Source organism: Equus przewalskii, chromosome 31 (assembly GCF_037783145.1).
Source record: "Equus przewalskii isolate Varuska chromosome 31, EquPr2, whole genome shotgun sequence".
Lineage (NCBI taxonomy): Eukaryota > Metazoa > Chordata > Mammalia > Perissodactyla > Equidae > Equus > Equus przewalskii.
Window position 1 is genome coordinate 29,378,669 of NC_091861.1, and position 27,697 is coordinate 29,406,365.

Sequence of the window (27,697 nt, forward strand, 5' to 3'; positions counted from 1 at the left end):
GTTAATTGGATTGTACTGAGAGCACAAGAATTTGTAAAGCAATTACTTGCTTTACTAATGACTATCCACGTTCTTTATCTTATTTGTAGTTACTGTCTTTTATTGACGTATGCATGGATTATTTCTTAATAGCATTCTCCTTATTCACATTTCACTAGTTTTACGTGTACATGCTTACATGCTTTTCAGGTTTTTAAAATCCCAAAGGGCCCTGAAAATATTTACAGTAACTCAGTGTAAGAGCAACTCCATTTCTCCTCTGCACTTTAGTGGGGCAGAAGTTCCTGCTGATCACCTATCTCACTCTCACAGACGGGGGAAAGCCACACCTGTTGGTGTGGCCTGATCTAGATGATCTGAGTATCGTCCCTGTGTGTTCCTGAGTGTTGGAGTGCTTTTGGTGAGCTCTGTTGTGGTTGTGTGGTTGTGTGGTTGTGTGTGTGTGATCCCTCCACTGCCTCCTGTGGCCTCACTGGGACTCCGAGAGGGTGTTCTCTGCTGCTCGTTGGTTAGGGCTTTCAGTTACGAGCAGCGCCCAGCAGTGCTTTCCTGAGCCAGGAGGGAGCTGCCTCTGTGCTGTTGGGCCCGCTGAGGACTGCTTCCGAGTAGGAATGCCGGTGTTGCCTTCCCATGCTTTCTGGATAGAAATAGCCAAAGAGAGGGTAGTCAGTCATTGCAGACCCTTCCTTTATGGCATCTGCTAACAGGTAGCATGTCGAGATTATTAGAATTTCCCCTCTCTTCTCTCTCACCCTCTCCTGGACTAGGGAGTGCTTTAGAGGCCAGAGTTACCGGGGCAGCTACAATTAGGGGGAGGAGCAGAGGCCTTTGGGGATCTGTGAGCCGACAGCTGGGGACCTGAGTGTCTGGTAAGGGGGCCTGTGCAGGGCTCAGAGAGGCAGAGGGTTTGCTCAGTACCTCACGTCAGGTCCAAGAACTTTTTTTTAACTTTTTATTTTGAAGTAATTGTAGACCCCTAGGAAGTTCTGCAGAGAGGTCCTGTGTGTCCTTCGCCCAGTCATGGTCCCACGGGTAACATCTTACCTAACTGTAGTACATTATCAAAGCCAGGGATGGACCTTGGTGCAATCCCTGGACCTTACTCAGATTTCACCAGTTTTACATGCACACGTGTGTGTATCAAAATCATTATACAAAATTTTATCACGTGTAGATTCTTGTAAACACCAACACAGTCAGATACAGCAGGAATTATTTTCTAAATTTCCAGGTAGTTTTAACTTGTTCTTTTGATTTAGTGATGAGACTTTTTTTTGAGCAATCTAATTTCCAACTTGGAAAGTCTGAAACTACAAAGCATGTTATGTAGGGGAAATGAGTTTCTTTGAGAACTTTAAAAAGTTTTATTGTGAAATGTGTATCTAAAATCCAAGAGTACTTTATAATACTATTATTATTTTTCTTTTCTTTCTTTTTTTGTTTCCTGAGATTGGCACCTGAGCTAACATCTGTTGCCGATTTTTTTTTCTTTTCTTCCTCTCCCCAAAGCCCCTCAGTACGTAGTTGTACATTCTAGTTGTGAGTGCCTCTGGTTGTGCTTATAATACTGTTATTTAGTAGTGATATCAATAATGCTTATATCTTATTGATCCACTGAATTTTTTTAACTGATTTCCTTATGAAGAGATAATTATAGAACAAAATGAAATTGTCATTTTCTTTTTTTTTTTAAAGCTTCAGTGCATAGCTGTGTATCGTAGTTGTTAGTTTAGTTCTCCATGTGAGCCGCTGCCACCCTGTGACAACTGACAGACGGGTGTTGTGGTTCCACGACTGGGAAAGGAGCCCAGGCCATGGTGGTGGGAGCACCAGATCTTGACCACTAGGCCACCAGAGCTGGCTCTGTCACTATATTCTTCTCATGCGGGACAAGTGACTAAAAATTTTCAGTTTTTAATTTTTATTTTATTTGTTTTTTAGCTTATTGACAACAGATTTATTTTTCACAGTTCTGGAGGCTGGAGAGTCCAAGACCGAGGGACAGCCCTCCTCCTGGGTCACAGCTGACACCTTCTAGCTGTGTAAGCACGTGGTTGAAGCAGTCGATTTTTTATATTTTTCCAGTTGTTGATATTTTAAAAACTGTGTGGGCTAACAGATTCCACTAGGGTTTGAATTTGAGGTAAGAGGAAGCCCTGTTGCTTTGTGAAATTCTTTCTTATTAAACTGAGAAGGCTTATGAGTTGCTGTCTGACTGTTCGGTTGTTTCCCCGTCTGTTGCTCTGGTTGTACACCTGCTGGTGACGCACCGCACGCAGAAGGGCCGGCCGGAACGGGCAGGCGCTCCTCTCCTGACTGGCAGTTCTTGACTGACTCTTTCAAACGTCGCAGAGGGTGATGGAACAAACACCTGTGTGTCTTAGGAAATAGACCATTAGCAGTGCAGTTGAACGAGTCTTTCTACTTTTTACCTCATGTAAACGTTTGTTTTACATGTTTTTAAAGTTATATAAATGGCGTCATGTTATACATATCCTTTTGCTTGTGGTTTTTAGAATTTAATATTAAAGTTTAAGACTTCCCTGTGTTGACACACGTTCATCTTCACATTGATACATGTGACACTAACTTACTCAGCTTCACGTTGTCGTGTGGTAGCCCAACGTATGGTTATACTAAAATTTCTTTTTCTTCTGCTGTTGATGGACATGTAAGTTGTTTTTGGAATGGTGATGATGTTTGTTTGTTTTGCTATTGAAACATAGAAGTGCAAATCAAAACCACAAAGAGGTGTTGCTTCACACCCACTTGGATGGTTTAATAAAAAGATGGACAATAACATATATTGGTGAGAATATGGAGAAATCGGAGCCTCAGAATTGCTGATGGGATTGTAAAATAGTACAGCCACTTTGGAAAACAGTCTCATAGTTCCTCAGAATGTTAAACATAGAGTTACAATATGATCCAGCAGTTCTGCTCTTAGGCATATATCCAAGATAATTGAAAACATAGTCCACATAAAAACTTGTGCATGAATGTTGATAGCAGCATTATTCATAATAACCAAAAATTGGAAACAACTTACATGTCCATCAGCTGATGAATGGGTAAGCAAAATGTGGAATATCCATCCAGTGGAGTATTATTTGGCCATAAAAAGGAATGAAGTACTGATATTTGTCACAGTATGGATGAGCTATGAAAACGTGCTAACTAAAAGAAACCAGATGCAAAAAGCTGTGTATTGATTTCATTTGTGTGAACCGTCTAAAATAGGCCAATCTGCAAAGACGGAAAGTAGATTAGTGGTTGCTGTGGGCTGGAGAGAGGGAGGAATGAGAAGTGACTTCTAGTAGGTGTAGGGTTTCTTTTTGGGGTGATGAAAATGTTCTGAAATTAGATGGTGGTGATGGTTGCACAACTCTGTGAATGTACTACAAACCACTGAGGTGTACACTTTAAAAAGGCTGGCCCAGGGGTGCATCGGTTAAGTTCGCAGGTTCCGTTTCAGCAGCCTGGGCTTCGCCAGTTTGGATCCCGGGTATGGACCTACACACCGCTTGGCCAGCCGTGCTGTGGCAGGCGTCCTATACATAAAGTAGAGGAAGATGGGCACAGATGTTAGCTCAGGGCCAGTCTTCCTCAGCAAAAAGAGAGGAAGATTGGCAGCAGATGTTAGCTAAGGGCTAATCCTCCCCCCCCAAAAAGGTGAATTTTATGGTATGTGAATTACATCCCCGTGAAGATGTTATAAAAACACAATTCAAAAACTCGTAATGCTTCTGTAAGCATTCTCATACGTGGCTCCTTCCATGTGTAAATGTGTTAGAGTTTTTCTAGGATTTATGCGAAGGATCAAATGTTTGTGCATCTTCACTGGATAGTGCTATTCCAGATTACTGGCTGTACCAATTTACGTTGCCTCCAAGTGTATATCAAAGTTCCTCTTGCTCCACATTTTCATCCACGCTTGCTGTTGTCAGATTTTTTGTATCACTGACTTTTCAGGTCAAAACTGCTATGATTCTCAAGTCTGTTACTTACTGTTCTCAGACAGTGCCAGCAGTGTAATGCTGTCTGTTAAATGGCTACTGACTATTGCTGCCTAGATTTCTTAGTGATTAGCTGCAAAATATCAAGGCCCAAGGAGCATGTTGCTTGATGTTTGGGGTTTGTGCATGACTGCCTTCACATAATAAGGGTTATGACGGTCAGAGAGAGAACGGCCAGGTCTGCTGGAGAAGAGCTTCGTCAGCGTGAGACCACCGAGTCTCAACGGCTCGTGTTGGGACTACTCAGTGTGCGTATTATCGAGACCGTACGCGTCTTCCGCTGCCTCCCCGACCCCCACCGCTTTCTTCTTCGTGCAGCAGCAGCTTTTTTTCTCCCCTGTGCTTTGTTCTTAGTGGAAGACGTTTTATATGTTGTACTAGATGTTTTGGTTTTTTATTAATGTGAAAATTCTGTCATCTGGGAAAAAAATTTAGATCATTTAAATGTATTTTCCATTTTAATTATGTAATAATTGCCACCTTTATCCCTCTGGTTAGTATTGTGGTTTAAATGATTATGATTATTCCAAGAGTCTTTTTTTCCCCAGTAAGGAGAGACTTTATTCAAAAGGCTTATTAACAGAGGGAAGGAACTGTAGTGATGGGGAGAGGGGAGCTTTACAGTAGGCTATAAGATCTGCAACTTTGAAAAGGCTAACTTCAGAAATGTATATGTAAATCTACTTAAAATGGGTTCCTGTGTATTTAGTGTGTTCTGTTGATTTTCTTTGATCTGGGCAAATTTAAGACACTGGATAATTGAGAGTGAGCTTTAAGTGCTGTTGTAGCTAACACCGTGATAAGGTGTTTATTTTTTTAAGGGTGATATCTTTATCTTACTGCTATTTGCTTTTTGTAGTATACTGGTCTTCATGAGGACCATTTTCATGAGAACATATTTAGGCAAATGTTTGCCTAAGGACTTTGCCAAGCGGCAGTTAGAAGAATGGGATTACACAACTTTTCATGACATCCTATTCTTTTACAAAAAGGAACGAAGAAGTGAAATAGGAGTCAGGGGAGAAGAATGTTTTAGAGGACATTCAGTGCCAATCCAGACTTAGTCTACTGACTGAGAAAGTGTAGCCAAGGATGTTCATGTTCAGGTGGTTCGGTGTCAGAAGCCCTTCTGGTGCTTCCTGCGGTCTTTCCAGGGCTCTCTAGGCCAGCCTGGAAAACGGCTTTGCTCTTGGCCTTTACCGTAGCTTTTGAAATCAGATATGTTAAATTACTTTAAGCCCTTGGTTTTTGCCATTCAGCCTTAAGTTGGAGAAGTCTGTCAGTGTGGCATGTTAACATGTAAGATTAGCTGGTGCTCTGGGAAATCGGGCGGTCTAGTACCAGTTATGTAAGATGTCTCATTGAGTTTTCAAAAAATTTTGCATAGCAGGAAAGGTGAAACTTGGTCTCAAAAAGATAAAGGGAAAATTTTGGCCTAATTCTTAATTGAGTAAAGACCTTGGTACTCTAAAAGCCTGGGGAGAGAGGTCAGTGTTGGTGTACTGCTATTTAAGGTTTATTTGAGTTAATCTCTGAGGTTGCTAACTAGGTGGCTGTAATTCAAAAGACAGCTTGAAAGTGCCAGCTATTTGGCTGCTCCTTAAACTTGGCTTAGTTTTAATGCTTCAGTGGTACAAGAATTTTTTATGATTCCCTTAGAGGTAGAAAAGGATTCTTTAGTGATTTTTCTAAAACATCAGTGCTTAAACTGGTTAAAAACAAATTCTAAATATCTTGATACCTTTCTGCTTCTCTCTTCAGATTTGACTATTTGATCGTCTAGCTCAGAGCCTGCTGTGTGACAGGACTGCTTTCTAGATGCACTGGAAGTTTCACCTAGTGTTGTAGGGTGACCTTGAGCAGCAAAGGTGGGAAAGGTGGAGGTGTAACTACCTTTCAGGGAAGTCTGACTCCTGTGCCACTGAGAGAGCGTGTGCGAGTTAGTTGTACAGTGTGTGAGATCAGCTGTGTTTCAGACTAGCCCTTGTGCAAAAGGAAAATAATTCTAAGATGAATGAAATTTCAGAAAAAAATCTGTATAAAAATAATTCGAGTCAATACAAAATAGCTTTCCAAACCATTATTTGGAATATAATAGATATACATTTAAGAATGTAATGGGAAAGAAGATCCTGTTCACATGAAATGTGAACAGCAATGAAAAAAATCGTAAAATACTTAAGAATAATGAAGCAATGAAAAAATCATAAAATACTTAAGAATAAACCGAAGGGAGCCAGCCCCTGGCTGAGTGGTTAAGTTTGCGTGCTCTGCCTCGGCGGCCCAGGGTTTCGCTGGTTCAGATCCTAGGTGCAAACATGGTGCTGCTCATCAGGCCAGGCTGAGGCGGTGTCCCACACAGCACAACCAGAAGGACCTACAACTAGAAGATACAGCTGTGTACTGGGGGAGTGCCTAGGGGAGAAGAAGAAGAAGAAGGGGAAAAAAAAAGTCCAAAAAGAAATGTGTAGGACCTACAGAAAGAAAATATATTAAAGAACATGAAAGAAAACCTAAATGAATGGAGACAATGATAGAAATGCTCAGTAAGTACTGTGTCATCTCAATTTCTTAATAATACCAATCACTAGCAGTAACTACCTCGTAGAGTTGTTAGACTTAAGTAAAAACTCAATGAGACATCTTACATAACTGGTACTAGACCACCCGATTTCCCAGAGCACCAGCTAATCTTACATGTTAACATGCCACATGTTAATAATAAAAGGGCTTAAAATAGTTTCCAGCACGTAGTAGGGTCCATTCTGTTTACTATTATGGTTTTGTTTTTTGTTTTTTTAATAAAATAAGTATAGCCCTTAATCAGAATTTCCTTGGAAACTTGGCAAGCTCATTCTGAAGTTCATCTGAAAGAATCAATCTTCAGAAATAGCCAAGAAATCCTCCAAAGCCCAGTGAGGTAGGTTGACCTACCAGATGTCAAAACATAGTACAGTAAAGTAATTAAAATTCTGTAGTATTGACACAGGAATAGACCAATAGACCAATGAAAGAAATAGGGTGGTCATTTATAGAATAACCACAGAATATATAGAAATAGAGTGAAAATAAGTTCGAAAGAATCAAAGAGCAAAATATATATATATATTTTAAAACATAGTAAGTTTTAGAAGGAAGTACAGTTGAATATTTTTATAACTAGGAATCAAGGAAGCAGTGGGAGGGAGAGGGTTTCCTGAGCGAATTGAAACTCAGAACTTCTGTGTGACACAAGACATCATAAGGGGCCAGCCTGGTGGTGTAGTGGTTAAGTTCGTGTGCCCCATTTCAGTGGCCTGGGGTTCACAGGTTCGGATCCCGGGCATGGGCCTGTACACCGCTCATCAAGCCATACTGTGACGGCATCCCACATACAAAGTAGAAGAAGATGGGTACAGATCTTAGCTGAGTGACAATCTTCCTCAAAATAAAAGAGGAAGATTGGCAACAGATGTTAGCTCTGGGCCAGTTTTCCTCACACACACACACAACAATCATAAAAAAAGTTGAAGGACACTTGACAGACTAGGAAAAAGGTTTATGACCAAAGGATTAACATCCAGAGTAATGAGTTCTTCATACAAGCAATTTAAAAAATTTAACCATCCAAAAGAAAAATGAGGAAAGGCTTTGAATGGGCAGTTATTTGTATGGTTAATAAACATATAAGATAATATCCATATGGAATTGTAAGGGACCCAGAATAGCAAAAACAATCCTGAAAAGAAGAAGAACAAAGTGAGAGGGCTCATACTTCCTGATTTCAAAACTCACTACAAAGTGTGGTAATCAAGACAGTCTGATATTGGCACAAAGATAGACATAGATCAATGGAGTAAAATTGAGAGTTCAGAAATAAACCTGTACGTCTCTGGTAACACTGATTTTCAGCAAAGGTGCCAAGATCATTCACTCAGGAAAGAATAGTTTTTTCAACAAAAAGTGCTGTCACAACTGGCTAGTCACATGCAGAAGATGAAGTTGAACCTTTTCTTCACATTATGTACAAATTAACTCAAAATAGATCAAAGATCTAAATGTAAAAGCTAAAACTATAGAACTCTTAGAAGAAAACAAAGAGGTAATATTATCTCTGACCTTGGATTTGGCAAAGGATTCTTCCATATGACAACTCAAGCATGAGAAACCCAAAAAAGGAAAAATAGATAATTTGAACTCATCAAAATTAAAAGCTTTTATGCTTGAAAGGACACCACCAAGAAAGAGAAAAGACGACCTATGGAATGGGAGAAAATTTGTAAATAGTATATCTGACAAGGGACTTGTATCTAGAATATATAAAGAACTCTTAGAACTCAATAATAAAAATCCAAATATTCCAATTAAAAAATGGGCAAAGGATCTAAATAGGCATCTCTCCGAGGAAGATAAACAAATGGGCGATAAGCACATGAAAAGATGCTCAACGCTATTAGTCATCAGGAAAGTGCGATCAAAACCACAATGAGATATCACTTCACAGCAGTGTCGGATGGCTAGGATCAAAAAGTCAGGTAATAACAAGTGTTGGTGAGGGTGTGGAGAACTTGGAGCTCTCCTGCACTGCTGGGGGAGTGCAAGATGGTGCAGCCACTTTGGAAAACAGTCTGTCAGTCCCTCAAACAATTAAACGTAGAGTCACCACATGACCCAGCAATTCCACTCCTAGGTCCATACCCTGGCTAAATGAAAACATGTCCACATAAAAGCCTGACACGCATGTTCACAGCAGCGTTGTTCACTAATAGCCAAAAGGTGGCAATAACCCAAATGTCCATCAGCATATGAATGGATAGCCAAACTGTGGTGGATCCCTACAGTGGAATAGTATTTGGCCATATAAAGGAGTGAAGCACTGATAGATACTACAACTTAGATGAACCTTGAAAACATGTGCCAAGTGAAAGCAGTCAGTCAGAAGTCTGCGTATCATATGATTCCATTCATATGCAATCCAGAATAGGGACATCTATGGAGATGGAAAGTGGATTAGTGGTTACTTAGGGCTAGGGGTGGGAGGGAGGGGAGTGACAGCTAAAGGGTATGGAGTTGCTTTTTGAGGTGACAAAAATTTTCTAAAATTGACTGCAGTGATGGATTCTCTTATCTGTGACTATACTAGAAGCACTGAAAAGTAAGCCTGCCGTGACACTGTATAACCTAAATGGGTGAGGTGTGTGGTATAGGAATTGTATCTCAATAAAGCTGTTCTAAAATGAAAAAGTAAACGTATGAGAAACTGCCTTCTTTCATTATTAATCAGCAAAATGCAAATGGAAACACTGATTAGTTTTGTTCAATACTTTAATAGAAATTTAAAAATTGGTTTTGTCAAGCATGGATATTGGTATGGAATTGAGGAACTGGCACACTTTAAACACTGTCTTGTAAATGGGTAAAGCCTTTTCGGAAGGCGGTTTGGCAGAATTTATAAAAAACATGCAAATTATTTGACCCCCAAGTTTTGTTTCTTTCCTTATGCTGGCACATGTGCAGAAAGATGTTTGTACAGAAATGTTCTCTAATTCATTGTTTATAGTAACAAAAAATTAGAAAAAGCCTGAATTTATATAAATGGGAATAAGTTATATATTCATAGTATAGAAATCTTTTGCAGTATGAATAAAAGAAGTAGACCTACCTAGAGGCCGGCCCCCTGGCCAAGTGGTGAAGTTCGCGTGCTCTGCTTTGGTGGCCCAGGGTTTTGTTGGTTTGGATCCTGAGCGCTGACATGGCGCCGCTCATCAGGCCATGCTGAGGCGGCGTCCCACACAGCACAACCAGAGGCACTCACAACTAGAATGTACAACTACGTACTGGGGGGCTTTGGGGAGAAGAAGAAGAAAAAAAAAAAGATTGGCAACAGTTGTTAGTTCAGGTGCCAATCTTTAAGGAAAAAAAAAAGTAGACCTACATAGACATGCACTAAACATGGGAGATCTATAAAAATGTTGTGAATAGAAAGAAAAACACACAAGTAATACATATAATGTGTCCCCATTTATGCTTTTAAAAATCCTAAAAGATATATAAAAACATGTCCTTATATAAGTATGTAAGTGTCTAGACAACATTTTAGAAGGAGATACACCAAACTGTGGGTAATTTCCATTTTTTTGACTCTTACAATAAAAATATACTCTTGTGTTACTGCATTACTTAAAAAAATCTCTCTGAAGAAAAAGACTGTGGTATAGCCGGGTAGTGGTGAGAGCCCTGGGCTGGGAGTTCGGAGCCCAGAGCGCTGGGTCTCGACTGTGTAGGTGTGAGCCCTCTCAAGTGGTTTTATTCTCAGGGGTCGCACGTGACCCAGTGTCAGGAAGTAGGATTAGTGTCCCTGTGCTTCCCCATTGTCGCTTCTGGAGCATTACTTCCATACCCTCCTGTGAAAGCAGAATGCCTTCTGCTCCTCTGATGCTCGCACCTTTTGGCTGTGCCACCTTCTTCCCCCCTCATTCATCGGAGACAACTCACAGTGTCCTCTCCATCTCGTTGCTATCAGGGCTTCGACACTCTGGCCTCATAGTTTCTCAGCTTCCTCATTTGGAGTGACGTCCTCTGTCACCCACTTCCACAGTCACACCTATGACACAGTTTTCCCCTGAGCCACTCCTCTAAGCCTCTGGCTTTCTGATGATAATATGTAATTGCTAGTTCAGTCACCCCCTTATAACCAAGTTCTCATCAGGCCTTCCAGTTCTTTACCTCATCTCCTTTCTTCCGAGTTTATCAGCTTTCCTTCTTATCTTGCTTAGATTCCCTGTGCACTTTAGTAATGCTTTCCTTGAACCTTAAGCTCTTTTACCTCTCTGAGATTTTTGAATTTATCTGGCCAAGTCCTAACCCTGGATGAACCCAACTCTGATTTCTCTCTGGTTCCACCTAAGTGGTTGAAAAATCACAAAATAGTGCAGATTTTTACCAGTTTACATTCATGGTCACCAAATTCAAATAGCCCATTTTGTTTGTTTGTTTGTTTAAAGGTTGGCATCTGAGCTATCATCTGTTGCCCATCTTCTTTCTGTTTTTTTTCCTTCTTCTCCCCAAAGCCCCTGAGTACACAGTTGTATGTTCCAGTTGTAGGTCCTTCTGGCTCTGCTGTGTGGGATGCCGCCTCAACGTGGCCTGATGAGTGGTGCTAGGTCTGCGCCCAGGATCTGAACCAGGGAAACCCTGGGCCGCTGAAGCGGAGTGCCCGAACTTAACCACTTGGCCATGGGGCTGGCCCCTCAAATAGCCTGTTTTTTCTGGAAACTCTATTATGTCTCTCTGGTCAGCTCACTACTTCTTTCCCTGAAATGGTCGTTTCATACTTCTCTACTCTCCTCACCGGTGCTCTGACCACTGTACTTCCTCCGTTTTTCTCAACAGGTGGTATCACCTCCTACCGCCTTGCTTCCCACTGCACAAAACCTCTGATCTGGCCTTTGTCTCCATCATGCACCAAAAAGAGCTCTTTAAAGAGCTCTAACATGAGACCTGGTAAAGTCTCTAGGGACCCTCAGGGTGCTACACTGAGAGTTGTGTGTGTGATGCAGTGGTTCAGAGCGTAGGCTCTGGAGCCAGACTCATTGGGTTTGAATGCTGGCTTCTCAGTTTTTAGCCGTGTGACCTTGGGCAAATTACTTAACCTTTTAAAAATGAGAACAATAATAACATCCATCTTAAAAGCTTGCTAGAAGGATTAAATGAATTAATGTATGGAACAGTGCTTAACCCATAGTACTCAAAAATATTAGCTGGTTAGTAATATTTAAAATTTATTAATTATATAAGTACTACAGTAATCATATAGTTACCATAATGTGTTTATTAAATATTAATTTAATATAATAAAAAATATTACTCCTACCACCATCTCTGTTACTGTTATGATTATTACTACTACTTCGCAGATAAGATAGAAAACAGAGAAGTTAGATTAGAATTTCTTTAACTTTTCACCTGCAAACCACCCTGCCTTTGTCAGAAGCATTCTCTTTTCCTTCCTTCCTTCCTCCCTCTTGGAGTGGCAAGGTGTTCTTCCTGTCTGATCCTTCTGTCTTTGTTTTGGAACCTTTCTCGGCAACCAGACACTATTCAGTCTCTCTCCAACTTTCCCTTTCACTGGCACCCTTCCACATGTCACTAAACATGCGCGGATCTCCTCCATCTTACAATAACAAAATCCCCTGGGCCCTTCCTGGCCTCTTTTATCACCTTGTCTTTTTCCTCCCTTTCTTAGCCGTGTTTTTCAAGACTTAGCAATGCTTTCCTGTCCCTTCACTCTTTATTCCATTTCTCTGCCTTTGCCTTACTGCGGCATTGAAGCATTCTTGCTGAGGCCGTCCGTGCCCTTCAGCCCGCTAATTCTGACGTCTCCCTTCTTCATCTTCCTTGACTGTCGGCAGCATCAGCCACGCTCTCCTTCCGGAAACACTTTTATCCTATGATTCCATGATACATTTCTCTTGTTTTTTTTTTTCCTCCTTCTCTGGTTGCACCTTCCTGGTTTGTACATCCTTTTCTACGTGGATTTTAAATGCTGGAATTTCTCAAAGCTTGGTGCTAGGACTTCTTTCCACTCTGTTCTCTTCCCATCTCTTGTCCACATGCCCAGCTTCAAACAGTCCTCAAAAAACTTCGGCTGCTATCACCATTGTTATCATACCTTTCCCTTCCTTAGAGGACTTTTGGGAAGACCTATGGGAATATATTTAAATTTTGAGTATTTCGAAAGAAAGAATTATATTATAATTTACTTATAGAAGATTTTTTTTTTTTAAGGAATATTAGCCCTGAGCTAACATCTGCCAATCCTCTTCTCTTTGCTGAGGAAGACCGGCCCTGAGCTAACATCCATGTCCATCTGCCTCTACTTTATATGTGGGACACCTGCCACAGCATGGCTTGCCAAGTGGTGCCATGTCCACACCCGGGATCCAAACCGGCAAACTCTGGGCCGCCAAAGCAGAACATGCGCACTTAACCTCTGCACCACTGGGCCGGCCCCTGTAATTTACTTATATTTTATTATTTCATTGAAATTAATCTGTCTCTAAAATACAATAAACCCATTCCTATTGATCAACTTTATTACAGTAATGTATTATTGGAATAAAAAAGTTGATATGACGTGCCTAGAATTATGTTATGAATTCACAGTCATGAGGGTGTCTGAATTCAGCAATGTTCAAATAGTATACATGAAGCCATTTCCAGGCACTGAAGATGATAATGATGATGATGATAATAGTAATAACAATGACAGTGACAAGAATTCAGCGTAGTCCTAAGAGAAATATCTTCTGTATGTTGGGTTTTCTGTTCCTTAAATTCAGGAAATTCTCATAGTGTATGATCTCATGGCCTAAAAGAGGGAAAGAGACCTCTGGAGAAACTGATAATTCTCGGCCGGTGCATTACACACCCAAGGACAAAGCAATTATGATGTCATTTCCACAGAAACCAGCTGAGATTTTGCAAATGTGACATTAACTTGGAAAGTGAAAAGCTCCTCTTTCATGTCATGTCATGAGAGTATACCTGGTGAACTGTGATCTGAGTCTTCGCTGGACTCTCTTCTTAGTTGTTACGGCATTTGACGGATTTTGATGACATTAAATTGCCCTTCAGCAAATGTTCATTATTTGGTTACTTTGAAATTCCTTCTCCCTCTAGCGTATTCTTCCAAAACAGCTTTGATTTTTTAAAAAAGAGACAATATCCAGGTGTACTCGTTAGCCCCGTATCACCAGACACAAGGAACCTTCTGTCGGAGGGAGTGCTGAGTCTGGCATAGCATCATAGCTTGCCTGGCTGAGGTCTGAGCACGGAGGCAGAACACCCTGGCCAGCTGGGAGTGGCCAGGGCAGGGCCTTGGGTTGCCCAAGTAACTGTGTTTTAGTTAGGATGCTGCCACGGGGAGAGAACGTACCTCTCCTGTGGCTTTGGTGAAGCCTTTTGATCACTGACTGTTTCCTTAAGAGTCTAAGAGCAGGATCAGAAAAGAGCCCCGTTCTGTGAGCTGGCCTTTTGTCATTTACAGTGTTATGTTGGTGGAAATTTCACATTTCATTGTTTTCTCCCCTCTTTCCCCTACTACCAAACACAGGTTATTTTGTATAAATGAGGTTGGAGCTGGACTTTTGAATTACTGAACGCTGGTATTGTGATTATCACTGTGTGGGTTCTGAGGTGTCTGCTACCAGCTACCAGCAGCAGGACAAACTCTGCATGCTCACTGGATGTGCCTGGGGGTGAATATTAACATGATTGATTGTGCTAAAAATAGGATGTTAGAAATTATTTTTATATTTAGTTCTAGTCACATGTTTGTCATAGAACCAGGAGATTTCTATCCTAGATACACATAATGTATTAGGTTATGTTCTCATCGTTAGTAATACCACTAAGCAAATATACATTGAATGCATTCTGCGTGTAGAGTGCACTTCTAGGCCCTGGGGATACAATCAGTGAGTCATCATCTCTGCAACAAAGGAGGTGACAGTCTGTATGGGAAGTCCATAGTCAAAGATAACTGCGGTAAAATGCAGTGCACGCGAATAGGTACTTGGAAACACAGGTGGTAGAGACTAACTGCCAGGATGAGAAGGCCGGTGAAGGCAGGCTTCATGGAGGAGGGATATTCAGACTATCTTTGAGATCACAGTGAAGCCCTAAGCAGGGAAGTGCAGTCCAGGCAGAGGAAATGGCACATGTAAGTGGGGGGAGGCGTGTGAAAGTGTGGCGCGTTTGGGGAATTGCTGTGGGAATGGCATATAGTGCTGGAGTAACGTGCATGACTCTGTGCAAGTCAGTTCCAACTGTAGTACATATATGTCATGTAGTCCCCCAGCAGACTGAAGAACACTACTGTTATTCCCATTTTAAAGATGAAGTAACTGAGGCAGAGAGTGGGAAGTAACTTACCTCGGGTCTTATGGCCATTAAATTTCCCAGCTCGCGTTTGAACTCAGACTTCTGGCCAGTGCTCTAACTTGGATGTCAGCAAACTAGAGCCTACAGGCCAGATCTAGCCCACTACCTGGTTTGTCCAGCCTACAAGTTAAAAACGGTTTTTGCATTTTTAATTAGCTGAAAAAAGCAAAAGAATAATATTTTGTGACGTGTGAAACTTACATGAAATTCAGGTTTCGGTATCCATGAATTCACTGGAACACAGCTACACTTACTGGTTCAGTATTGTCTGTGGCTGCTGTCACTCTGCAGCGACTGTGTGACCTGCAGAGCCTGAAATACTTACTGTCTGGCTCTGTCAGAGAAAGTTTGCTGACCCTGCTCTAAATCAGCGTACGGGACTGCCTCATGATGTGCTTTGTTTTATGAAATAACACAGAGAACATGTGTTAAAAGCAGTACTTGGATTTATGGCTACTTTTCTTCTTAAAAATCTGTTTTCCTATTTGTTGATGTGTCCTCATGTCACCCCTGAGATAAAAGGAAGGTTCAGCTTGGTGCTTTCTGTCTTGCAGCTAGGACTCTCAGTTGTGGAAAGGCTGGGATGGGCTGTGCCACTGGAGTTAGACTCTCTTGCCTGTACAGGATCTTGTAATGTCCCTCATTCTGTTGTGAAACTTGCTGTCTCCCTCTGTCCTAGATCTACACTTGCTCAGAGCTTGGGCTCAAGGCCACTCTGTAGACAAGATGTTGAGGCAGATTGAAAGAGCGAGGTGACACGCTCTCTCCTGAGCCCTCGGCGCCTCTGCAGCGGTGTGTTGGCGAGGCTCACCTGCCTGTGAGCATGCTGCCGGCGGAGTGCGCCAGGAGGCTTGGGCACTTACCTTCGAAGGAGGCAGGGGCCCTTTTTCATTGTCATTTTCTAGAAGGGATGCCATTGCATTGTTGGGCTCTGGAACGTCTGTGACTTAACAGTAAATTTTGAATCCGTCTTTCAGGTTTCCTCTGCCCGTTATTCTACCTTTGGAACACAAGATTTCTACTTTTCTGCTATTCCTGATCGCTTCCTGAATTTAGGAATACTTTCTCTGATCAAGTAAATAACGGAAACTTTCCTGTTACCTTGGCACTCGCTCTGAGCTAGTCAGGGAGAGTGGAGTCTGACACTTCTGCATGGGATGCTCGTGTTGTTTACTGTATTACTTGTATTATTTTTTTTTTGCTTTTTCTCCCCAAATCCCCCCAATACATAGTTGTATATTTTAGTTGTGGGTCCTTCCAGTTGTGGCATGTGGGACACCGCCTCAGCATGGCCTGACGAGTGGTGCCATGTCCGCGCCCAGGATCCGAACCGTCGAAACCCTGGGCCACCGAAGCGGAGCGCGCGAACTTAACCACTCGGCCACGGGGCCGGCCCTGGCTGTGTTTCTTATATTGTTGAGCTTGGTGCTTTCAGGAAGAAAAAGTTATTTAGATTTCTAAAGTCTCAACCATTAGCATCTTCTCTTTCAAGCCCAATAGTGAATTTATATTATCAGCAAAATTGATTATACCTAGATTTGGTCTGTTAAGGCCCAGCAGAAATAAGATGACCTGAAGAGAGGTCAGCTGCATTTCTGCTCATTGCCAGCATTTCCTTGTCCACGACAGTGTTGAGGTCAGAGCAACGTAGAAAAGCATTTCCCTGTCCCAGCGGTCAGACGCCTCAGGACACAGCCCACATGCCTACGAGGTGACACAGACCACGGTAACACAAGGGTATACATTTGTCAAAACTCATTGAATGTACACTTACGATTTGTGCTTCTCACTGTATGTAAATTTTACTTCAAAAGAAAAATAAAACTGCAAACAAGTACTGAGCTCTAGTTAACGACGTGCATGGTGAAGTGTTTGGGTAAGTTAGTGCGAGTGTCTGAAGTGGGCTGAATGCAGGAGGGGTGGAGGGTGATGAGGCAGGGACGGCACACTGTGGTGGTGGGCTCCAGGCCACGGGTGTGTGAGTATTCACGATGAAGTTCTTTCAGCGTTTCTGTATGTTTGAACATTTTCATAATAAAATATGTGGGTAAATGTCTGACAGGGATGGGCAGGTCCTGTAAATTAACACAGCAGGCGGGGTTGTTAATAGTGCAGGACAGACTGGTGGGTGGGCCATCAGGTGCTCGTGCTCTGCCTGGAGAAGGCAGCTGCTGCTCAGCTCCAGCCGTTGTTACTCTGTGGGACCGTGGCCCCAGCATTGCCAGATACTCTAATTTTTTAAAAGTCTCAAATATGGGGTTTTTTTAATGTGAAAAATCTTTATTTTCGAAATGCCACATGGGCCAAAGAAAATGGTTTTAATTGACTATTTTTCTATCCCAAAGATTTTAATTTTAGAGAAAAAAACTGAAGGTGTCTTTTTGAGTTGTAAAGTCCCCGTTGCAGTCAGTAATGTGTGACTTGAAAGAAATTTCAGGAGTAGCTGAGACCTTGTCCTGTGACCTCAGTTCCCCTGCTCTGTAGGCTCCTGTACAACGATGTTGTGCCAGCTCCACGCACAGCGTTCCTGAGACCCACCCAGCCAGGGCTTTGCTGTGGAGCAGGGCACAGCCATGAGGCTGGGCTGGTTGGCCTTGATTTCCCTGGGCTCACAGTGGATTATTCAATATGGAAAGGGCAGCAAGCAGGACATGCTAGCTTGCTACTCAGATGTAGTTCCTGGATATAAGTCACTTGGGCTTTAAGAGAAATTAGCACTAGAGTGAAATCAGAAACAGAAAAGACTTCTTAGATTTCCTTATAGTCCCTGCTTTGGCTAAGTGGTGTCACAGTCTACTTAGGGTCCTAAGCTCTTAAAAATCTCTGTGTTATCCTTTTTCACTATTGGCATTCTAATCAGCCACCCTGTCCCTTCTACCTCAGGAACGCTTCTCAAATCCATCCCCTCCTCCATGTCTCCAGGGCCCATACCTGACTTCAAGACCTCGTCCCCTCCAGCCTTGATGATAATTTCCTGAGTGGTGTCTCTGCCGTGAGCTTCTCCTGCCTGCAGTTCAGTCTTCGTATTCCCGCTGCAGTTGTCATTCTAAGACACTTCCCGTAGTGTCGCTCCCTCAATTGAACAGCTCAGTACCTCCCCGTTGCCTCCAGGGTCGGGGCTCCTCGTTATCGTGGGACACAGGGACCTTTGCTGCTGCCAGCCTACCACAGCCTCTCTTCCTTCCGTTTCCCGTAGCCTGAGGGTCCAGTTCAAATTCTTCAGTATGGCAAATGAAGCCCTATTCAGATTTTCACGTGTGCCCCACGCCAGTCTGAGGACAAGCATGCCAAACTTCTCACCATTCCAAAAAATTGTCTTTTTTTCTCTCCTACAGACCTTTGTGTGCTGTTCCCTTTGCTTCTGATTCTCCTTGTCCCTGCTTTTCCCGCTAGCTGACTCCTCCTTCTGTCACCCCAGACAAAGTTGGTTAACTCCTTACTTTGTACTATAACACTTTGTAGATATCTCTCATTTTATATTAGAGGATGATTTCTATTGCATGTATCATTTACGTGTCTCTTTCCACCACTAAATGGTAAAGTTTTATTCATTTTTGTGCCTGCATCTCTCTCTAAGGACTGTGTCTGCCCTAGTATAGGCCTCAGTAAATGTTTGTTACATGAGTAGGTGGGAAAAGCTCTTTACAGTCAAGGAACACATTGCTAAGGTAAATTCCTAACCTGTTCTTTGGTAAAGTGAGTCAGTGTCAGATCCGGAACTTAACTCCGTCTTCTCCAGTTTTCTGCCTGTCGAACAGTAGACGTGGTGAACCCTGTGTAGCCAGTGACTCTGTCATGGTCAAGTTCAGTCTGCAGCCCCTGTACTACCTTTGCCGTCTCTAGGAGTCATTCTTTCACTCCTGATCGTCGTCTTCCCTTTCCTCGAGTCCTACCTTTAGTTCATTTCCTTCTCTTATTAAACGAACCTGACTGTGGTGTGTTGGCATCTACTGGAACTTACGTAGAGTTTCTGCTATCTTTATGTTATATTAAGTGTATAATTTTACCCTTTCTTGTATGGAAAGGAGTGTTCCTGCTAACTCCTAGAGACTAAACAAGGGTAATAAAGTAACAATAGCAGCTAACACTTACAGAGTGTTTAACCAGCACATGCTGGGCACTGCGTGTGTTCAGGTACATGAGCTCATTTGTAACCCTGTGAAGTAGGTACTGTGATTGGCATGATAATTTTACAGATGAGGAAACTGAGGCATGCAGAGATAACTTGATCTAAGATCACGAAACTACTAATTAGTGGACCTGGGATTTGAACCCAGGAAGTCTTATTCATAGTCTGCACTCTTAACCAGTACACTGTACTGGGTAGGGTTAGATTACTGCTTTCTCCCGTATCTTCTACCACGTGGGACTCTACACATGGGGAGACGTGCCAGTTAGTGATATGGGCTAACATATTACTAGCTTTGCCTATGTAAAACTCTTGATGAAAATATACTGGGAAAGTAATGACTTCTTATTTAATATCTCCTTTTAGGGATAAAATTTGCTGCTCTGATTTATACTTTCTGAGAATTTAATCTTCCTATAATTTCTTTGTGGCTTTTACTCCTTACCCAGCTCAGATCCCAGAACTGCCTTCCCCCTTTTTGCAAGGCTTACTTGACGGCTCTGGAGCATTGCCCACACGATAGCTTCCAGGCTGTACTCTTGCGGCTTGTGAAACACTTGTTTATGGGCACAGAGTGATCTGGAGTTAAGTAGGAAACTCCGTCTCCATGGGACAGCAGTTGGCCCTCCATGCCAAGTTGGCAGTGGAGTAGACCTTTGGGGGCTGTGGTTAAGACAGGTAGCCAAGATGGGGAAGGTTTCTAATCCAGACCCCGCTGGTAAACACAGTGGTAACCACAGCACTTTAGTGGGAGCTTTGTGTTTAGCCTAGTCAGGAGTGACCAAGAGAAATCGACCAATTGGCCACATTCCTCATATGAAATTATTGGAGAGCCAGACTAATATCAGTTTACTCTGTATTTGCTAAAGTAAAGTTATTTTTAGGAAGATAGTATCAGGTATTAAAAATGTTCCATGAGCCAAGTGGTATCTTGAGCCTGGCCCAGGAGCTTTATTTTGGATACCTCTATATTGGTAGGTAGGAAACATTTGGATGGTTCTGCAACTGAATATATGACCTTAAATAAGTCATTTAACTTTTCTGGGCCTAGTTTCTCCGTCTGTAAAATGAAAAGTCCTAACGCTTATTGCTCCGACTACCACATTCTTTCCTTCTTTCACAGCTTTGTTATATTCTTTTTCCCAGGAACCTCTTTTGATCAAGTCGGTTAAGGAGACTCATTCCATTACCTAGGTTGCCTCAGCTCTTATGAGCAGAATTGGTAAGAAGATGACTTCAGCAAGGGCTTTCTTTTCATAGAAGCGTCAGAGTGACTCAGCTGTGTATACTGTTGACCTGAGAGAAACTCATGCGTGGGATTTTTACCACAATCTCTAGCCCTCATTTACTGTTCCTCAAAGTTAGGATTATCAACGAGTAACGAAGTAGAGGTTTGAAGAATAATCGTGGGCTTTGAGAAGATGCAGCTTCCATTTTGGGGGGCCTTTCTTCATCTTCTTTCTTCTTCATGACTTTTTAAAAACCTGCCTTGAGGACAAGAGTTAGCTCGGATGGGTATAGCCTGGTGTAGTCGGAAAGTTGCCGTGGTGATACCTATAAGACAACTCAGTGGGCTTTTCTTCCTTTGAGTGGATGATACCTGGGGAATGGAGATGGGTAAGGGCGCGGGGCATTTAAAGGAGGTCTTATCAGAATCCAGAATGAACATAGTGTTGAAATCTGAATATTTTCAACCCTTAGGCAATATGATGCTTGGTCTTGACTAAAGGAAGGTGTTCTCTGGTCCCAGTTAGTAAACGTTTATTTACAGTCTTGAGGGTAATCTGACAGTTTACTGAGAACAAAAATCTTAGTCAGTGTGACGCTCCATGGAAAATTCTTTACTTCTGCTGTCTCTCTTGGCTCTGTCTCCTGAAAGGCTATAGATCTGGGTCCAGAGCCTGCCTGACCACTGAGTACATACTCAGATATAGTTCTCACCACCTGGAGCCAAGCTGTCTGTGCCAGTGGGGCGGTGAGTCTTTGGCACAGGGCTGACAGCTGCTGGAGGCACCTGTTGTGCTGGAGTGGACTGCTGTTAGGATTCTCTCAAGCAGCAGCTCCCTCCATCATGACTGGAATGGAGAGGCAGGTACTTGGAAGGACTACTGATGCGGTAAAGGCATCTCGTGGGGATGAGCCGCTGATGGTTGAGATTTCCAGATTTACTGACCCTTTTACCACCTTTGATTTACTTGTATAAGTTCTTGTCGTGTGATGAGGCTACCTCATGGAGCCAGGGGACCTTGAGGTTAGAAACATTGGGTCTCACGGCAAATTTGTCAGTCAACACTGCCACCCTGGTTTCAGTTTCAGTCCTCAGCCAGAATACTCTGAGCAGAATGCCTAATGTGAGAACCATGCTCCAGTCTTTCAGGGCGTTTGCTATTCAGGCTAAACCTTCTAAAACTTTCTATTAAATGTAATTGTCTTGTCAAAGGTGGTATAATTAATTTTTGGACTACTTTTCATCTGGCAATCACTGCTGTGATTTTCATTAACACCAAGGAATGGAGATGCGGCAGACGCTCTAGGTTCTGACCCCCTATTCTGTGCCAATTGTATTAGTTTCCTATGGCTTCCGTAACAAATCACCACAAACCTGGTAGCTTAAACCAACAGAACTTTACGATCTCACAGTTCTGGAGGCTAGAGGTCTGAAATCCAGGTGTCGGTAGGGCCACACTCCCTCTGGAGGCTCCAGGGGAAAATTTATTCTTTTCCTCTTCCAGTTTCTGGTGACTGGGGCGTTCCTTGTCTTGTGGCTCCATCACTCCAACCTTAGCCTCAGTGGTTGCATTGCCTCCTCCTCTGTCTGTTTCAAATGTCCCTTTGTCTGTCTCTCATAAGGATCCTTGTCATTGGGTTTAGGGCCTAATTGGATAATCGAGGATGATCTCCTCATCTCAAGGTCCTTACTGTGTCTGCAGAGATCCCTTTTCCAAGTCAGGTGACATTCACAGGTTTCAGGGATGAGGACGTGGATGTATTTTTGGGGGCCACCATTCAGCACACTCCACCCGTGGGAAGGAGATCATGGACGATACAGAAAGGCGAGAGGCAGCAGCATACAACATGGGCCTTGACCTGGCCCAGTCCGTCCTGGAAGTGCCGTACGATTTTGGTGGGACCCATTTGGGCAGCCGAGAGAGAAATCTTTGGATGGTTTTAGATAACTGAGAATCAACTGGATGTACAGAAAGTATGACTTCCCATGCTTTGGGACATTCATTCGTTTGTTCAACAGACGTTTGTCGAGGGCCTACTATGTGCCAAGTGCTGTTCTAGGTGTGTGTTCCTCAGTGAACGAATAACCACAGGTTCCTGCCAATGTGGGATTCATGTTCTCGCTTTGCCAGCAGGACTTGAGAAGTTCCTGCAGCTGATTCGGGGATTTGGCATTTGGCTGGTAAATATTCGTGTGAAAGAAATTATGCTCTTTGCTGTTATCTCCAAGCACTTAGAGTTTTCAACATAAAGTTGAATTTTTGTAACTTTGGGATTATATAAATGTCAAATTATGTAAATTATATTTAAATTATTACTATTAAATTATATAAATTTGGGGACGATAAAGAATAAAATAGTGAAGGGTACGGAACGGGGATATATTACCAGCATCATTATTTCCCACACTCTTGTCAGCACAATTTGCTGAAATCAAGGCAGGCGTGGGCTGGACAACCCCAACCAGCAGGTGTTAGGCTGCACGAAGCATGGCTCCTGGCGTATCATCTGCCCTGGCACCTGGAGCAGGCTTCTGTGGGGAAGAGAGCTGTTCTGGGGCCAAGGCAGGAGTTTGAGCAGTGTTCTCAGACACAGCAGCAAGGTCGGCTCTTGGAGCCAGTGGCACTTGGTGGCGGTGACAGTTGCAGGCTATTTTGGGAACGAGGCGGCTTTGTTTGGTAGGGCCTTCTCTGCACTCCCAGATTTAATCCTGGCACTGATCAAGCCGCTTTTGCCTTTGATATGGAGAGAGCAGCGTTGGGTACAGTAGAGAGATCACAGTGCTCTTTCCCTATTTCGTTGGTAAAATCAACTATTTTCCCTTGGAGAGAGCGGGTCATTGCCAGGGAACTGTGACATGCTGGTTTTAGGAAGCTTTGAGTTATTCCCTGGCAACTTTTCTAATAGCTCTCTGGACTAGTAAATAATATCTCCTTTTCTTAAGCTTAGAACAAGTTTTTACTTTAGTAATATTCTGTGTGTCTTCAGGAGTGCAAAATAGAAGGAAATGGACATAAGCCACAGCAGAAGGGCTTGGGTTAAATGCAAAGAAGGATTCCCTGGTGCTGTTATGAGTAACATCAAGGCGTGTTGAGCCTCCTGTGCCTGTTGAGGAAAAGGAAAGACCGTGTGTCTGGAGGGTTCAGTAAGGCCCTTCGTGGAGGCCCTGGTCCTGCCCAGGTTTTACGGACGGGCGATCCGCTCATCCGCCTGCCGCAGCCATGCGTGAGTCAGCAGCACAGCTGCAGACGGAGGGGGCAGAGGGCGTCTAAATTTAGTCGTTATTCACTTGAGAAGGTTTCAGGGACTATTCGTCTCTCCTCCATGGCGTTAGTCCTATTGCTTCTTCTGGAGTAAAAAAAAGAAAGACAAAAAACCCAGAGAACAGTGACTCCGAGATGTTTCCTGGAGTGAATTCCTACGACTCTGTTGATGAGTCTCTCCAGGATGATTCTCCTTCAGCTTAACCGTGGTACCTGCTCTTTTATTCACATGGCTCCTGAATTTAGGAACCCGCAGGATCCTGGACGTTAGGGAATTTTCTGAAGTCATATTTAACAGACAAGCTCCAAATCTTGCTAGTTCGAAGACATTTTTAACCAAAGCGCCTTCCTCCCATAAGATACTGGAGGTGGGGAGAGCAGTGATGGGTGAGGAGTAGGTACAGTTTGTGCTTTTTCCTGGGGAAGTTGGTATTTGTTAAACTGTTGGCTTGAAAACAACAGCAGTGCCAGGCACCGTTCCAAGGTGTGTCTCCTTTAATCCTCACGAAATTCTATGGGGTAGGTGGTATTCGCGTGCTGTCAATGAGTGCACCAACGCTGAGGTTACATCCCTCACTCGAGATTATACGCATTGGCAGAGCTGGTATGCAGACTCGGATCTGTCTGACTCCAGAGGTGATGCTTTCAACAATGTACTGTCCTCTTTGTGGAGGATGTAGGGGATGATTGGACAATTGGCCTGCTTTATTTTCTCTGAGATGATTATTTGGAGGTTGATGATCTGCCAAATTACATTGCAGATTAGGCCAGCTTGTTGTTGTTCTTTCAAACGTCCTCACAGTGTCATTCTTATAAAAATACTGTATCAAGGATTTGAGATTCATAGACAAAAATATCATGAAGCTGAAAAGGAAGAGAACTAAAGTCATGATGGGGTGAAAGAGATTAAGAAAAGGAAGGGAGAGAAGTAAGATGGAAGGCAAGAGAAAAAAATAGGTTTCTTCCCCTTTGATACCTGGACTAGCTGGGCTTATTTTAGGCCCTCTGGAATTTGGCTGGTGTCATCTTGAAAGGACAAAGAGTGATCTTGAAAACACTGGCTTCCAAAAATCTGCCTGGGGGTGGCATAGCTACTGGAACTAAGCTTTTAGACTGTTCTTCTTTCAGAGCCAAAGAAATTTTGCAACCAAGCAAGAAGCAGTTGACCCAGCTGCTTAACACAGGTTAAGATGGCACATTTGATCTTCTGGATACAGGAGTTGATTATTACGTGGGCTGTGTACTTAACCTCTAAAGCACTTTCTTCTCCTTGGACTTCACTACCTTGTTGAAAAGTACCCCCTTCCATCGTTTCACATAGACATCTTTATTAACAGTTTTTAGTGAGGTTCTCTGCAGTGAGTTGGCTAAATCTTGCCCTATGGGATTGCAGACTGGTGGACAGGCAACAGATGAGAAATTTAGTGATAAGCATTATTATGAAATATTTTAAAATATTATGAATATTTATGAAATATTTCACATGGCGAAGAAGTAAAGAGTAAATGGGGAATGATTGTGGAAGTTCATAAGCCATAGAAGAAATGTAGTTTTTGGAGCAACTTCTTGAAGAGACCATTATCAATATTGGTTGTAAAAGTCATCTGGCCTCAAATGGTCAGGGTGGAGGGATATATTATACTGAGCAAATCAAATCTAGGCAGGTATGTGTAGCTAACTCAGTAGTTGTAAAAAGAGTATCCAATGGTTTAGGAAAAAATGAACAAAGATGACATTTATAACCAGTGTTACCTAATTAAATTTTCGTCTAAAGTGAATCAGCCTTTTTTCATCCATCCCCTGCTTCATGGCAGGATTGACGTGAGTTTTACCTCTGAACTCTAGAGGGCGTTCCCATTAGTTCTCTCGTGAAGATATGTACTACTTAAGAGAAGATTTCTGACTTGAATTCTTCGCTCAGCTTCGTATTTAAACAGTTGCTCGTTCTGACCACAAAATATCTCTTGGTATGTTTGATTGAAGATGGTGGTTTTCAAACTGTTTGCTGTCAGGATTCCTTTACACTCAAGAAATTTATTCAGGACTCCAAAGAACATTTGTTCATATGGGTTATTGTATATTACCGAGAAATTTAAAAACATGTACTTATTCATTTAAAATAGCAATAACCTATTACATGGTAATGTAAATCACGTGTTTTAATTGAAAATAACTATATACTTTCAAAAACAAAAAATAATGAGAAGAATGGCATTGTTTTACATTTGTAAAAATCTCTCTTAATGTCTGCATTCAATCTGCTGTGATATGTTGTTTTGATTCAAGTATATAAAGGAAATCTGGCCTCATCTAGATCCATGTTTGAAAAAGGGAGGAGTATTTAGTAGGCTATGAGACAATTGTGGATATCCTTCTTGGATGCTGTGCTAAAACTCCAAAAGCTGTAGTTTCTTACATGTTAGTTGCAGTGTGCAATCTGAGCCCACTTCGTGGCCTGTTCTTACTTTATGATGTTAAAATCTGGTGGTCTGACTGACACGTTGAATGAATCTTTTGCCCATGCGTGATTCTAGCACAGGGCCCTTGATTATTTGGAAAACATGGCTTCATTGTCTTATGCAGATCTCCCAAATGTTAAGACATTCATTGTGTTGAGCTGATCCCACTGGGTGGTGGTCCCGCTGATCTCATCAGTGAAGACAGCAGTGGGAGGCTGTCAAGCTCATGGGATGGATGTTTCCCAAAATGCTAATTCCACTTGGCTGGTCCAATTTTATCATTGGCAACAAATACCAGTTATTGTCTTTGAAGTGACAGGCTCACCTTGTTCATTTTTAAGTCTTAATAATCATAATTTGTCGGTTCTTTTGAGTAAAAGTCGCATTCCATGAGAAAAGCAGCTGGCTCCTCTTGCCCGTGAGATGGCTGCGGTGCGTCCCCTTCGAGATGCCTGTGCCCAGCGCAGCGGCGGGCGTTATCCGTGCTGCCTGTTCAGTCACTCCCTGTTGAAAGGCATGCAATCAAGGATTGATATTTAATAAAATCAATAATTTTTACTGCTTCCTCAAGGTCATTCTTGGTGAAACTGGCTTTTTTAACTGCCAGTGCGTGGGGAGAAGAATACAGTGCTGGTCTCCTTGGATGCGCCACCTTGGTTCAGGCTGAGGCTCCAGCACCCTACCCGCCACGCCCGTGCATCCTCAGTGCAAACGTCAGCAAATAATGTCTTCATATGATCATAGAAACCTTTTTGATCTGGATAACTGCTTCTCAGCTTAAGTTTTAACCTTTTTTTTTTCTGAAAAGGAGAGGATTAAAAGACATTTAAAAAAGGATTGTTACTTGCTTTTATTTATTTATTTATTTTTAGGAAGATTAGCCCTGAGCTAACATCTGCCAATCCTCCTCTTCTTGCTGAGGAAGAGTGGCCCTGAGCTAAGATCCGTGCCCACCTTCCTCTACTTTATATGTGGGATGCCTGCTACAGCATGACTTGCCAAGCAGTGCCATGTCTGCACCCAGGATCTGAACTGATGAACCCCGGGCCACCGAAGCAGAACATGCAAACTTAACCTCTGCGCCACTGGCCCGGCCCCCTTACTTGCTTTTAGGTCCTGAGTTATCCCAGCTGTTTTGGAACCTCCTAAGCCTTGATAATGATTACCTTTATCAATCTTTTTACTCTGCAGATATGTTAAGACAGCTCTTTGGTCTTTGCAGGTCTCTTTGCTCTGTGTGAGTGTTTCTTTTAGGCTTTTCGTGGGTTTGAAGCCTCTGTTCAGAGAGCTCCTCTGCTTTCTCCTAAGTGTCACTGCGCGGTGGGCGGCTGGGGCTCCCTACCCATCCATAATTGCAAACATGCTTTGCCGTATTGTTTGGAGCCGTTCAGAAAATACGTGAAAAGAAAGAACACGCTTCAGTCTGAAGTGGTCACCTCATCCTTTCTCACCAAAGCAGGGATTGTTGAGCGACTAGAATCTTAAGCTACAACTTCCCACTGAGAAATTGCTTTTGATCCTCTGTGACTATTTTCTTTTAAAATTCATAAGCAAATTAGTGGTTTCCAACATTATAATAACGATGAAACAGCTCACGCATTTTAGTTCTTTAGAAATCACTTTCACAATTAATCCTAATATACTGTACAGAAGATAATATCATTGTACCTGTTTCACAGC

At 42.5% G+C, this 27,697-nt stretch overlaps 1 protein-coding gene across 23 annotated transcripts in view; it reads left to right on the plus strand.

Annotated features, from left to right (window-relative positions):
• The window catches only part of PPP1R12B (protein phosphatase 1 regulatory subunit 12B), a 206,036-nt gene that overhangs the window by 26,983 nt on the left and 151,356 nt on the right, over window positions 1-27,697 (plus strand). The window lies entirely within an intron of this gene.